We start from the raw sequence: 11,969 nt of genomic DNA, 5'->3' as shown, positions 1-11,969 counted from the left end.
GCGTAGACCCAGAATCCAGGAGAGCGACAAGCTGTGTATTCCCGACCTAAATGTAGAGCTGCATCGTTGTTGTTGTTCGAATGTCGGTGATGGCATTAAGCGAGATCCGCGGGCCATCGGTGTCGAGCGGGGACGGTTCTGCTGCAGCTGTTGTGGATTGTACTGAATCATCGCTATCCTCCGGCTCCTCCACAATGTAATCCGAGGCCTCCAAATAGAACAGGCAGGCACACTTGTGGCCACGGACATACTGCTCGTCGCAATTGTAACAGAGGCCTTGCTTGCGATGCTCCGCCATGTCCTCCGGCGATAACTTCTTGAACGGCCGCGTGGATGTCCCTGACGTGGCCGGTACCACGGCTGATGCTGAGGACGACGCCGTGGCGGCGGTGAAGACACGGCGGCCAGGGCACGCCGGTGGTGCCGGTAGAGCCAGCTGTTGTGGCCCATTCTGGCGTTCATACGCGCGCGCTAAGTGCATCGCCTGCTGCAAGTTGCGTGGATCGTGTAGCTCAACATCCACACGGATATGCTCAGGAAGGCCGCCGGTGAAGAGCTGGGCTTGCTGGTCCAGTGAGAGGCGGCCTGCATGCGCCAGTCTTGCCTGGAACACGTCCAGATAAGCTTCGACATTCGACGAGAACGGCAGCCGTGCCAAGTCGGCGAGATGGTTGGTGCTGAGGGGAGGCCCGAACCGCTGCTGACAAAGCCGTCGGAAATCATCCCTTGTCGGCCGCCCGACGTCCCGCTCGAGGACGGTATACCACATCTGGGCCTTGCCGGTCATGTGGAAGGAGGCGAGCCACACCCAATCGACGGCCTTGGTCTGCTGTCCTCGAAAGAACTGCTCGCACTTGAGCAACCATCCCAACGGATCGTCCGCCCCATCATAGCACGGGAACGTCAGCTTGTGGTAGCGCGGCACCACTGATTGTTCAGGGTCTGAAGGCCGGTGATGCACTGATGTTGGCGACTGCATCAGGGCATGTGATCCAGAACCTTGCATGATCTGTGGCAACGAAGGTACTGGCGACGGGGACGGCAGGAAGGAGATCTCTGTGATCGGCACGCCTTGTGACGGTGGCGGCGCCGAGAACCCCCCCGGACTAGCAGTGGTCGCCATCGGTGATGTCAGCGTGATCTGAGGAGCCGGTGAGGAGAACTACAGTTCCCGCACCGGTCTCGACATTGGCGGTGGAGGGAGACCACCATAGCCCGGCAGCCCGTACTGGAACGTCGAGGAGGAGGGCGGGCTTTCAATCGTGGACACGCGCAGCGACAATTCCGCGACCTGGTGCTGCAACGCGGCCATGGCCGCTGTCATCCCGTTGAACGCCTAGACAAGGTCTGCCGGGGAGAAAGCCGGCTGTAGCATGGGCACCGTCGCCGAGACAATGGGCGCTGTCGTGGTGATGACGGCGGCGGAGCTAACGGGCGCGGTGACTGACGGGGTGGCAGCGGAGGTGGGGGCGGTATGGAAGCGGAAGCCGCAGGAGCAGACATGGCTGATACCAGGTTGTTGGGGCTTAGGGATCGGAGGAAGTAGGAGTGGGATGCGAGAGGCCGGGGCTTGAACCCCCGACGACGAACTGGCGGCGCCGTGCTCGGCGCCTGGCCTGAAGCTGGACGACAACGGGAGATCGTGAACAGTAACGCCCGAGGGCCCAAGGTGAGATAAACTCAATCTCAGGCTATCCTTATTGATCCATAGAGTTTGATACATATAGGACTCAACTTAACCAACCACCCCTATCTTTTAGGACTCTGTAATCTAATCTCAACTAACCCAACTCTAATGACTCTCAATCCAAACTAACACAAACTCTGAATAACAGCTTGGCACACGGTTGAGCCTAGCCATCCTAGCCACTACGGCGTGTATAGACTTTGCCGAACATAACATCTATAATCCACCTAAATTAATCCATTCCACTTTATGCTGTACATTCAATAGTAGCAAGTACAAAACGTGCCCGTAAGCTTAATAGACAGTTGATTGCTTTAAGCAAAAGAATTCAGAATGTATTTTAACCAAGAAAAAAACTCATGTGGTTTGCATAATTACTTGGCAATACTACTTAATTACACAAATGTTTTGATTGAAAGAAAAATTTTAGGGTTCAGTCAGAGCCACTAATCTTAATTACCTCCGGTGGGTTGATATGCAACTTGGACTAGCAAATGATAAACCAAAGGTAACATTAGCAGTAAAATTATGCTTAGCTTGCGTGATGATCAAATGCTGGAAACATGTGTCTTTCTGAGTCTTATTATCACTCATCTTGCTCCAACGATTCATAAATTGATTATTTCATGTCACAATTTTCATTTTACTTTCATTATCACAATTTCTGTTCCATATCATCATTCATCTGTGCATAATTATCCTTCCATCTGTGTACATTTTAATAGTGTCATTTTGTTGTTCCCCCTTGGCCAGCTAGGCTGTTGCATACTATTTCCACGGATTGATTCTTGATGAGGGAGAGATTGAGGAATCCCGAAAGATGGCCATAGCTGCTCTGCAAGCATTAGAAGAATTTATCAATCAGAGGAAAAGGACTTCTGATGCTTACCACACAGCTCCACCAGCATCAAGGTGATTTTGTACTTCAGAACCTTTTCATCCCCTTTCTATGTTTGACGATCTAATTTACCTGCCTACAAGTTTGATACAGTGCGTAACAGAGATATTAAACTCAATGACCTCTTTACTTTGCAGAAGCCCCGCTTCCTTTCTAATACAAAAGGCAAGTTCCAGAGCTACCCGACCTATACATAAAAAAGGGTAACAATTGGACTCGAATATTGAGGTGAAAAAGTAGCTGATACCGGCACACCTTATATGTTAGTTTTTACTTATATATATGCAATTTCAGAGCGTTGAACATAGGAGTCAATACGATGATTGTGACACTGCCTTCATTGCCATATTTTCCATTGGCTCTAAGCTCCAAGATTACGAGCTTCATCCAATACAGTGTTACCCCTGATATACCAAACGAATGACAACATCCATAATGCCATATTTTCGCAAGCATTTGGTGTGTTTATTATGATTTACACACATTATAACTGGTTGCACTTCTACGTTATGCGTCTGAAATATCCTTCATTTTGTGTTTAGTCAAATTATAGACTGGAATATTTGTTTTTCAGGGAAAAATGTGCTGGGTAAAACTTTCCAAAAACTTGAAGATCCCTGGATCTTCACAAGATAGAAAGACTTTTGATCAAAAGAAAATCAGAGAATAATTTCCCTTGATCTTCACAAGACATAAATGCTGCACTTCTACTAAGAGGCAACATGCAAAAAAAATTCCTGGTTTATAATTACCATTTTCGATCGGTATAATGCAACTCGTACTACTATGACCTGTAAATTTGTCCTTATAAAGTAACATTGTTGCGATACAAAATTAAGGTACACTGGCCCAACAAAACGTGATTCATTCATCAACTGGCACACTCCAAACTGGGCGTGGCAAAGCCGCGCTGGTTTTTCTAGTGTTTAGCTAGACAAGCAAGTTCTTATAAAAAAATAGGTACTATTAGATATATTATGAAATATATATTTATGGAATATTTATTTAACGTTATAAACATTAATATTTTATGAGAATTTTACAATGGTTGTCGAAAAATGGACGGCTCACGTGGGCCGACCCGATAGCTAAAAAGACAGAGGAACCAAGAGGAACCAATTAGATAGGCACGGAGTGCATACTAAATGGTGGGACCATACGCACCAAGTGCATACTAAAATTGGTGGGACGGGCCCTTAAAAAAAGATGAGATAATTATATTTTGAAATTGTTTTATGTAATTAAGGGTAGAATAGTAAATTTATAATAGTAAAATAATGTTTGAGTAGTATAGGAATGATTGAAGTAGTATAGTTTGTCACACGTTTATTTCTCAAATTCAACCAAAGCCACTCTCTCGTCTGTCTGTTCTTCCTTCTCACCGAGTGTGTGTGCTGCGGCGGCGCCCGCTACCAGGGCGAGGGCAAGGCGGGGCTGCGGCGGCGCCGACTACCAGGGCTAGGGCGAGGGCGGCAAGAGCAAACGATAGCTTCTCACCAGTCCCGGCGAACGGCGGCACCGCGTAGATCCAGCGAAGGCGGTGGAGGAGGCAAGATCCGGGCCCGGCGGCGGTGGCCGTCCTAGTTGCCGGGAGGGTGCGGGCGGCGTGGTGGGCGCGTCCGCGGCGGCCAGAGGTCGGTCAAATTGGCCGCCACAAAGACGGTGGAGGAGGCGAGATCCGGGACCGGTGGCGTCCGCGCTCCCGTTCGTCGCGCTGGGGGGCGGGCCCTGGCTCAGCCACCGCGCGTCAAGCACCGACTGCGAGCGGTTCCTGGAGCGGCCCGTGATCGCGCTGGGGGTGCTCCTCCTCGTGCACTCCCTCACGGGCCTCGCGGGGGCGCTCTGCCGCGCCTCGTGCCTCCTCTGGCTCTTCCTCCTGATCCTGCTCCTCTTCGCCTTCACCGTCTTCACGTTCGTCGTCACCAACCGCGGCGCCGGGTGGGTCGTCTCTAGCAGGGGGTACAAGGAGTACCGCCTCGGGGACTACTCCACCTGGCTACAGAGGAGGGTCGAGGACTCATAGAACTGGGCCAAGATCCGCAGCTGCCTCCAGGACGGCGAGGTCTGCCAGAAGCTCACAGCCAAGAAGGAGACGGTCGCCCCGTTCGTCAATAGCAACCTCTCCCCGATCCAGGCACATACACCGATTCCCTAGTTCTTAAGTTCTCCACGTTCTAAGTATTTCTGGATTGTTGAATTTATATAGAATTGCTAATTTTGTTCTGCATTTCACTTCATGAGCCAAATGTTCACTAAATATAGGAGTTCTGTCAGTTTTGTCTAGTAATCACTACATTAACTTGCAATTTCTTATTGATCTGAACCTGCAATTTCTTATTGATCTGAGCTTGATTGGCTTGGTCATCTCGAAGTGATGTTAGCCTGTGACGAGTCGAGCCCACTTAGTACTTTGAACATAGAATGCGTATCGGCAGAGCCTACCCTGCTTATGTGCTCCTTTCTTGGCATTGCGTGCTAGGCAAACTGAAAAAACGATGTGCAAGTTCATTTCATTTCCAAGCTGTGTTATGTGAAGGTTCAGAGCAGATGTCTAGGCGAAAGACTTGTGGTTACAATGAAGTCTCAGAGCAAACGCCTAAAGTTCATGATAGAGAATATGCTGTCCTAATTATCTACACTGACAAATGGCCACCTTAGCAACAGTTGACTTGTGGTTCTAGAAGTTTAAATGTCAAAAAGGTTATGCCGAAACGTATCCAAAGTTGCACCTTCTTCCAATCTTATTCCATCACCTTCAGATATTCAGATTCGACCCCTTTTAATCATTATAGTCAGCCGTATGACTAAACTGTTGAATTTTCAGCATGAAAATATTAGGCTCTAGAAACAGTTGAAATTTCAACACAAGAAAAATGCATATATGATTCAACAACTTTTCATTTCTCGTGTATTCAGACGAACAGAACAGAAGTACAGAACTACAAGCAGTATATCGAGAAAAAATTTAGAGTGTGTATACTGGCGCTAAATTTGGCTTGTAGAAGCTTTTCCTCCTGAACAAATCACCAAACTTGCGGAATATCGGCCTCTTCTTCTTGTGCTTCATGGAATCCTCCATGTCAACTGTAGTGGCTCTCGTCGACTGCTATCAATACGACTGCCATATCAAATACGACTGCCATTTCACTGGGCTACTGTATATGTCTGATAAGCACTATAAGTCTGCTATCATGTCCGGTTTTGTAATTATTAGCCTTGTCGATTATCAAATAGCCTAATTAGTAATGGTACGTACCCATATTTATAGTGAACTTACCCTATACTGCATTATCAACTTGTGTACTTTTAGTTATGTCCAATATTACTGATAATGATTTGGTGGATCATCAGTAAAAATAAAGTGATTGCACTATTTTTTCAGGCTATTGAATTAGAGGCTGAAGCTTACCCATTACAAGATGCGTGTGTTAGAACTCTGCGTGTGTTACAATCTTGAGGAAGCCTTCAATACCAGAAGTTTAAATGGTGTGCTTCTAACAGGGAGGCTGCTTGTGATGACTTTCTTTCACATCTGCTGTGTTGTTGCTGTGCACTTGTTCAAGAATGGCGGGAAGTTGAGATCCATGGAGCATATAGTGAGTTTCCTACTTGAATGCTTCTTGTAAACCATGGCTAAATTAGGCCTGGGTTATTCAGGTTCAGGAAACAGAAGGGCCAGCTGCCCTCCTGATAATAAAATGAAAACATTGTAGTAAAACTCCTTGTATCTACCACTAGTACTTTGTAAGCACTGTTTTCCAACATTCGATTCAGCAATATTAATCTCCGTGTGCCTCATTTCGTGCAGGCGAAAAGACGAAGGTTACCCCACCGCCATGTCAATATATGGAGCATTAAACAGCCTTACAAAGTCTGCTAAATGAGAACATTTGATTCCATACAGATTCTTCAGCTACGAGTCCTATGATCTTCACATAATAAGATTGATCTGTTCTATTATTATGAGTTCTATGGTTGTTATTCAAAGTACATTTTGTGTTTAGATCTAGCGCAAAACCTGAATCTCAGCCTTCTGGTGTTGGATTACAGACGTGCTCCTCTAATCAGAATGTTCAGTGTAATAAGAAATTTCCATGTGATTGGTTTGGTGTGCGTGCCTCTAAAAAGGAGGAGCAAATTTGTGTTTAACTGGTATGTCTGGACCAAGTCATGGGTGAATAATGTCCACAATTCAATTATACAGTGTCGAAAACTTCCTACACATTTTGGGCTGCTTGGTTGGGTTCCAAAATTTTGGCTTTCCATGATTTTAGCATGCCATGGTTTTTGCTAAGCAGGTTTTTGAACCCGAACCCAACCAAACAAGCTCTTCATTTAGTCAGTCTCTGTCAGTCCTAGATTACACACCAATAGAGAGGCACATACACATTGGGTACTCAAATTGCAGAAACACTTTTTGAGAGTAATGAACCAAGTGCACCCCCAATGTCAGAGCCAGATCTGAAAACTGATGGCAAAGCACAAACATCAACAATGCTATAGAATTTTAATAGATACTCATTAATGTACACATCATAATCCATAGAACAAAGATAAACTTGTGTAGGCTCATAAGTTGCAACAAGAAGCATTGCCACCACACTAAACCACGCAAGCAAGCTCTAGTTCACCATATGATACACAAAGACACAACATAGTAATACTTGCTACACCACATCTCAGTTTATACTAGATATAATTGATTATGTAGTTTCCATTCCATTTCATCTTCTACTAGGAGGGGAATAGGCTGCATCTCTGGTGCTGGGGCAACAGTCAGCCATGGGTTACGAGAACACCCGGGCGAGCCACTCAGTGGGCACAAGCGGGAGATAGGTGGCCACGGTGTTCCCACGCTTGGCACCAGTCACGCACCGCTGAATTGTACCTGGCTGAGAGCTGCGCGGCCAGTGGGGAGGACAGCCCTGGTGACTGAAGGCACGGGCAATGGCTGACTTGGCGAGGCCAGTAGCCAGTGCCCACCAGGCCGGCCTGACAGACCTCCTTTGCAGCCGAGCGGGCAAGGGTTGGGGCTTCCTTGACCACTGGAGGGACACGGTGGTCAATCTCCACAATAGACTCGCCAACCTGCAAGTGGGGGACAGAACATGCAAATCATGAATCCATCAGTGACACACAAATCGGATGTCAAAATAGTGTAAGAAATTGACAAACACAGTGACTTCAATATGCAATGTGTATTAGTACAATATAAGGGGTAATGACTATTGAAACGTCCACACTTGCAAGAAGTGCATGAAAATCCTGGGCACAAGTGACAACTTTACATAGGTAGGCAAATTCAAGGCGCTGATGAATGTCCCTAAAACATCAGCTAAAAGTGGACCAGTGCTGATTAATCAACTACATCAACAAACTTGTCCAGAGGTTATGTGTGTTAGTAGTGTTTACACCAATTTAGTATACTTCCTAATAAAACTGACCAGAAAAGAGTGCATGTAATCTACAAGCAATAAGCCTCAAATCTTGGCTAAACAAATTTTGTTTGGTTCATCAATCATGCTTGATGCTTCTGCCTTGCAAAATCCCAATTTGCTACTCTAGTTGTCAAACTAATCGTACCATGATACCAATGTCTTGAGACTTACAGTATATGTAACATCAAGAACATGTTTCTAGCAACAGAGTCAATTAATATCATCCAGAATAACCTATCCAAACCCTTAACCACAAGGCCAAATTGACAAGATTTCAACTAAAAATGATACCAATGCCTTAGCAATTAAAGCTTTTGAGACTGACAGTATACGTGACAACAAGAACATATTTCTAGCAATAGGTCAATTGATAGCATGTCAATTTACAAAGATGATGGAAAATCATAAGTTGTTCACCAGCGTACCTATAAACAATAGGCAACAACAAACTCATCATTGGCAAATCATATATCAAGCACATCTTCAGAGAGCTTTGATTCCTACAAATGAAGAGGACAAACATCAGATCATAACTACACATGCCTCGCAGATGGCCTGTTTTCAACTTAGATGAACTACCTCTTTTCTCATGGAGCATGTTCACCGATTGTGACCCTTATCCTTACACAGGCTACATTTGACCTTTGATTTCTTCGTATTTGAAATTGACTTCAAATTTTTCTTCGAGGCCCCTCTTCCAGGCACATGCAAGGGATCCAGCACATTACTGAACGCTACAGAATCAACATCCGGGGCTTGTGGCAGCACCGGACCATACCTCTTGCCTATGTTATCTCCTTCATTTGGCAGGTTCATAGCAACTTCATCCTAGCAGAATGTGTTTCAGCCGCTCATATGATTCAAGTGAATGAGATGCTGCGAAGGCTGCTGTGTGACTGATATTGCGTAGCTCACGGTACCTCTGTAGGCTTTCGGAATAGTCATACATGGTGCTCTTCCTTTTCGGAGGAAATGCACTCTTCGCCCCCATTGTCCACCTTTTCAAAACACAATAGTCTAGAAGCTTGTCTTCATCCAGATCGCCCAATACAAAGAAGATGTGTGAGCAGGGGGTTCCAATCGATTGTAACTTACCACAAGAACAAGAAATTCCCTTCAGATTGTCTTCATCACAAAATTGACATTTGACATAGTACATCATGTCTCCTTTATCCTTCCTGCCAACAATATACTCACTCATATTATCGCCATCTAGAATGTCAATCGAAAAACACTTCTTGGTTGCCTTTATGCTGAACTGCACCGTGGCGAAAACTGTTGGAGTGAACGATTTCACGGCTTCTATCTCAATAATTGAAGCATCTGGTTCTGTGCATGCCTCAGATTGCAATGCATCAGTGTCCAACTTTGCCTCATTTGTGCGTAGCCCTGAAAGGCAGTGCTCCACGTGCTTTACCATGTCAAGCAGTGTCATTTTACGATCTAGACGCATATGAAGCCTAGAGTTTAGACTCTCACTCCGTTGGTTGCTCCTCAGTCCTAAGTAGCACTTACCAGCATGATACGAAGCACACCAGATTTCCCTCATATCATACATCTAATACAACCATGACTCCTTATTTGTAACCTTATGCTTATCCAAAAATTCTTGCCATTTTCTCTCGGTCTCTTCTATGGACCAACAGATCATAAAGGAAACTCCTAAATTCATCCTTGACAACATCATCCTTAAGATTACGCACAATGTTCTGCTCAATATGCCATATGCAGAGCCTATGCGATGAATTCGGCCACACCAGCCTGATTGCTCTCTGCATAGCAAGGTCTCCATCAGTGATCACGAAGATCGGATGCTTCTGAATCATGGCCTCGGAAAATGTACTCAACAACCACACATATGACTCAATATTCTCATGAGAAATAATTACACATCCAAAAATAACTGTGCTTCGATGGTGATTCACCCCAACAAAAGGAACAAGGGGTAGGTTGTACCGATTAGTTTTGTAGGTGCTATCAAATACAATGACATCACCAAATGCTTCATAATCAAGCAGACATTGACTATCACACCAGAATAGTCCCTTCAGGTGTCCTTCCCCATCAACCATGTACTTGAAAAAGAAATCAGGATCTCTGCGCTGAAGTTCCGTCAGGTAACTGATGACTGTTTGAGCGTCACCGACAACAATTGTCTCCGCCTTATAGCGATGGCAGAAATTATACAAATCCCTTGTTGTACACCCAACCTTATCATACCCACTATACTACCTTTCCAAAATATCCATTATCTTGTGTTTGCGGATCCTAAAACTCTCCATCTCCATAATCTCAGCTTTCTGCTCATCGCTGATTCTTCTATGTGAACGTAGCAGACAAGTAAGCTCTGCTAGGCGCCATCAGATGGTTGTGTTCATCGATGAAATCCTTCACATACCACTGCCCTGTGATCTGATCTCGTGCAATCACAAATTTAGCAAGGCATCCAACACGGGTAATATTCCGTGACTTCCGCTTCTTAATCGCCCTCTTCAGCTGCTTCTCTTCACTGAAAACCTTGACGACTACAAACGAACTTCCGAAGAGTCATCTCATTGTGGCCATTGTCCCACTCACAATAGCTTCTCCTCACACTAAATCCATTTCTCAAAACCGTAGTTGTTATAGAACTGAAATCCTTCTTCTTCATTAGCAAACATCTTTTTGACAATTTCATTGTACTCCAGCAAAGACTCAAGATCTGACATTTTCCTCCTGTATCCATCAACAACATTAAACAAATTAAAATTCCACATAACAAAATTAAGAGTTCAGAAACCTAAATAGCACCACACAAGGACAAGTTTAAGGACTGCCCTTGTAAAACAGTGGATTGAGCTCAAAGAAAGTAAAGAGGAAGGCTAAGCAGGTTGATGAATGGGGCTGGGCTACAAGGTTTCATGAACCTTCATCAAATTTAGTAAAACAAGACAGTCTGAGAAAACCCCGAATCCTGCCACTACCCCAGGTAGGACCTCACCAATACAACAGGATGGTGCCCAGCTATTTTTTGTGGGGAGGCAGAGCAAGTTTTTTTGAGTGCAAGCCAGGATTTGAACCCTGTCTAGCTGATACCACTACTTGGTGACCAACCACAACAGAGAAATTTAACAATACATCAAACTTGAAATATACACAGTTTTTAGTTATTTACAGAGGCTTCTAGACTATTTGGACCAGCATTGACATGTAAAAGGACCATCTGCAAATTTAGCAGAATCATCCTAGCAACGTCCATCCAATAAAATCATTTTCACCATCATTTCCCTTCCTCAGAAAATCCCATTTGTCTAGGAGTCCACTACTGGAAGACAACAAAGTAAATTAAAATTCAGAAAATAAAATAGCAGCTCATTAGATAACTATTAACATAGATTTGTAGTGCTTAGAGATGTTGAACATTATCAACACAATGTGTTTATACAGAAAAGATATCCATATATCAAGTCTAGTCAATGCTGACTAACAAATAATTGGTCCTGTTTGATGTAACTTTTCTATATGAAGTGGCAATCTAAGGCTCTAAGCATACACATCAGATATAATAGACACTTAAGTTGTTAACACATGTCTGACTAGCAGGGGAAGATAACTTGTGTCATCGATTCCCATCAAAAGCAATATGTGATCGTACTTAAAATATATTAGAGAGAAGTATAACACATTTTAACTCAATGGCATGAGCTGCTACAGCAAGATAAAATGATTTGATTGTCTACGATTAAATAAGGAGAAAAATGACATACACTAGAAATGACATGATATGAATCTATAAGAGTCAGTCCCATTCATTAAACAGTAAATTCAAGTTTCAGACCAGAGTCTAATCTCCAAAACAAATTCATGGCAATGGGCAATGGGCAATGGCATGAACCATGAAGATGAATTCGTGCGTGTTTGTTGAACCTTGGCCTTGGGGCAGCTCGCGTCAGGCGAGCGCGCCGGG

At 44.6% G+C, this 11,969-nt stretch overlaps 2 pseudogenes; one reads left to right on the top strand and one right to left on the bottom strand.

Annotated features, from left to right (window-relative positions):
- Nucleotides 1-1,373: 1,373 nt before the first annotated feature.
- Nucleotides 1,374-4,740, top strand: LOC136511042 (tetraspanin-8-like; annotated as a pseudogene).
- Nucleotides 4,741-8,623: 3,883 nt separating this feature from the next.
- LOC136511961 (protein FAR1-RELATED SEQUENCE 5-like) lies at nt 8,624-10,731 on the bottom strand (annotated as a pseudogene).
- Nucleotides 10,732-11,969: the final 1,238 nt, after the last annotated feature.

This window comes from Miscanthus floridulus, chromosome 16 (assembly GCF_019320115.1).
Source record: "Miscanthus floridulus cultivar M001 chromosome 16, ASM1932011v1, whole genome shotgun sequence".
NCBI lineage: Eukaryota > Viridiplantae > Streptophyta > Magnoliopsida > Poales > Poaceae > Miscanthus > Miscanthus floridulus.
This window is presented reverse-complemented; position numbering and strand designations above follow the sequence as displayed.